The following is a 3,271-nucleotide window of genomic DNA, read 5'->3' as shown; positions in this document are numbered from 1 at the left end:
AAACCTAAAATGCAATTTTAAAAAAAAAAACATTAGCAGGCTTTAAGCAAGGGAGCAAGTGTTTAAGACAAGGAGGCAGGTGTGTGAGCAGGGATATCACTTATTAGAGAGATGGTGACGGCTTGAACCCAGGTGATGCTTCTTCAGGATTGCCACTGTTTTGTGTTGACATTCACTAAGTAGAATGACCTTCAGGTCTTTGGGGCACTCGAAGTACATAGGAGCCAGAGTTTCACTAGCTTCCCCAGCAATCCTTGCTTAGTCAATTGATTCCTATGTCTGCAGCCAAATACTATAAAAAAAACTCTAGGGGAGGTAAACTCCTCCCATCCTCTTGGCTTTTCAATGAATCATTTAGATGGGAAACACAAGCCTATTCAGGTAAAAAGACACATGAACTTCAGGCCAGGATCACAGGCCTGTCCCAAATATATGACTTTCTGCCCTCCTTCAAATAATGGGGGTGGGTGTGGGGGAGTGTAATTTTTTTTTTTTTCTGCTAACAAGTGGTACTTTATTAGTGGGGAAACTCGCCTTGGTCTGGCAGAGAGACTGGGATGGACAGGACCAGCGCCCATTCTCGAGGGGTTATTTTCTGGAAGATTAGGTGTTCCTCCTTGTAGGTTTAGAGGAAACACCCTCATAAATGAAAATCCCCCAGAGGGCAGCACTGCAACTGCCAGGCAGCCGGGGTAGGAGGGGAGCCCTAGGCACAGCTGGGCCCTTGGGACAGTAGGGCTTCGATGTCAGGCTCGATGTCAATGGTCTGGAAGCGGCGGCTGTACCTGCGCACAGGAACACCATCAGGGCCCACGAGGAACTTCTCAAAGTTCCATGCAACATCGTTTCGGCATACCGGAGACCAGGTGATGAGCTTGGGGTCGGTCATGAGCGCAGTGGCATCGTCGCTGGGCGCTGGCAGGGCCTCCCGCAGGAAGGCGAAGAGAGGGTGCGACCCCGCACCGTTCACCTCGCACTTCTCGAAGAACATGAAGTTGGGCTCGAACCCACCACCAGGTCGGACTACTTGAGGGAATTCAAAATCTCTTCGTTCTTGGCGTTCTCCTGATGTCCAAAGTGGTTGCACGGGAAGCCGAGCACCACCAGGCCCCGGGGCCCGAGGCGCCGCCGCAGCGCGTTCATCTGGGTGTAGTCCCGGACCGTGGTGCCTCACAGGGACGTCACATTCTCGATAAGCAGCCCCTTGCCCCGCAGGGAACCCAGGCAGCACACGTGGCGCAGCTATTCAAGAAGCTAAGGGAGCGCCCCGAACCAGCCGCGGGAGTGTATTTTTAAAACACATGATTTTAATTCATTCACAGTTTCCTAGCAACCAGGAAAAAGCAAGTTTTCCTGATGTCTGTGAGCACCAGCCTGAGATGCGCAGATGCTCCAGCATGCCTCCAGAAGCGACGAACAAAAGCACTGGAATCGATCTCCGGTTGGTGAGCGGTTCTCAAAGGGGAATTTGTTAAGGGCAGGCACCTCATAGTACAGCCCCAGAGACCTGTACCACAATTGCAGGGGTGCAGCAGGGAATCTGCATGGAATGTGCAGATATTCTCCAGGGAATGATATTCCTATAGAATTTGGGGGGGCTCTGACCTCTAGGGAATTGTTTCTATGAAACGGCTAAAGCCTGAGACAGCTGACATCTTTCCAGTACCTCTTTTGTGTGTGCTTTCAGCCAGCGGTCTTTTCTTTTTTTTTTGAGACGGAGTTTCACTCATGTTACCCAGGCTGGAGTGCAATGGGGCGATCTCGGCTCACCGCAATCTCCGCCTCCTGGGTTCAGGCAATTCTCCTGCCTCAGCCTCCTGAGTAGCTGGGATTACAGGCACGCACCATCATGCCCAGCTAATTTTTTGTATTTTTTTTTAGTAGAGACGGGGTTTCACCGTGTTGACCAGGATGGTCTCGATCTCTTGACCTCGTGATCCACCCGCCTCGGCCTCCCAAAGTGCTGGGATTACAGGCTTGAGCCACCGCGCCCAGCAGTCTTGTTTTCTTTAAAGCTTTATAGACAGAGAAGAGGGGTAACTCTCAGCATTCAAATCTAGCTGAATTAGAGTCTGTGCTAATGGCCTTCTTTAAAACACGCATAGCTACTAAACGCATATAAATCACTGACTTCTACAGCTGTAAGGAACCTCTCCAATCATTCAATGCTTGTTTTACAGAGGGAGAAATTAAACTAGAGAGGCGAATTAATTTGTTCAAGGTGCACAACTAGTTCGTGACCTCACAGGCTCTTCTGACCTACAGCCTAGTAGTTTGGGAGTGGGACATACTCACATTTTAAAGATTTAAACCTTTGCAAATTATACCACATTGAATGGTGGTGGTGGGGACAGGGGATGGGAAGGATGAGGGATGATCTAAGAGGAAGCTGTTACAACAACTGAGCAATGCAGATATTATAACTTGTAAGTCTGAAACTCAAAGGGCTTACTCAGAATTACAAGACAAGAATGAATTAAAGCACATGCTAAGTGTGTCCACTCCCTGTCAAGAAATTGAGCTAGGTCAAATAGTCTAGCAACAAATGTTTTTCCAAATTATTGAATCAGGAGCATTGTAATGCATGCCAGACCTTATATAGTTACAGAATGTTGGGGTAACAAGTACTCTGGGCAGTGTTAGCCAGGCCCATCATTTTTTGGATAATACCTGAGGCCGGGAAGCATAAGATGCACAGCCACATCAATGAGTGTGGCTTTCCTGGGTCCAGGGCTCGTTCTTCTCTAGGCGATGGGGCCACCTCTATGGCTTGCTGTATCCTCTCCCAGTTAACCCTGTAGGGAGCAATATCATTGTCTTGATATTTATTCAATTTCCTGTGAAATGCTCTTACTTTCTTCCCCACTTTCACCTTATCCACATCTCATCCACTCCCCAAAAACTAAAGCAAATATAGTGGCAGCAAGAATGATCCAAAATAATGAAGTTAGCCTAGGGAAGAATTCATTTAGATTAGTGGCATCCTGTTTGCTCTTTGCTTACTGTTAGTAGAGCTGAATCAAGTGAGGCTTAGTGTTTATATGGTACCGTTTTCAAAAAACCATTTCTAAAGTTTGTTTTCCAATCATCTTTAGAGTAGTGATTTAAAAACATACACAATTTAAAAAGTACAAAGGATAGTATAATGAACGACCATGGACTTAGAATTCCAGAGTCAACAACTATTAACATTTTGATAGATTTGTGTATTAGGGTTCCACAGAGAAACTGAACAGACAGGATGTGTGGATACACACACACACACACACAC

General features: G+C 47.0%; 1 protein-coding gene and 1 pseudogene across 4 annotated transcripts in view; one reads left to right on the top strand and one right to left on the bottom strand.

Moving 5' to 3' along the window:
- Positions 1–483: 483 nt before the first annotated feature.
- Positions 484–1,221, bottom strand: LOC108316721 (annotated as a pseudogene). The gene has a single exon (XR_001830416.1). The product of XR_001830416.1 is annotated as a glutathione peroxidase 1-like (transcript).
- A 113-nt stretch (positions 1,222–1,334) lies between these two features.
- The window catches only part of CUNH2orf80 (chromosome unknown C2orf80 homolog), a 23,537-nt gene continuing 21,600 nt past the window's right edge, over positions 1,335–3,271 (top strand). Inside the window, exon 1 of one of the 3 annotated variants that reach the window (XM_037745063.1) lies at positions 1,335–1,445. The gene's annotated coding sequence lies outside the window, so the exon portion shown is untranslated. The remainder of the gene's footprint in view (positions 1,446–3,271) is intronic. The other 2 variants (XM_017546722.2, XM_017546721.2) reach the window with 2 other exon arrangements.

The sequence above is a fragment of the Cebus imitator genome, unplaced genomic scaffold (assembly GCF_001604975.1).
Source record: "Cebus imitator isolate Cc_AM_T3 unplaced genomic scaffold, Cebus_imitator-1.0 Scaffold191, whole genome shotgun sequence".
Taxonomy (NCBI): Eukaryota; Metazoa; Chordata; class Mammalia; order Primates; family Cebidae; genus Cebus; species Cebus imitator.
The sequence above is the reverse complement of the archived record's forward strand: the minus strand, read 5'-3'. Positions and strand labels throughout refer to the sequence as shown.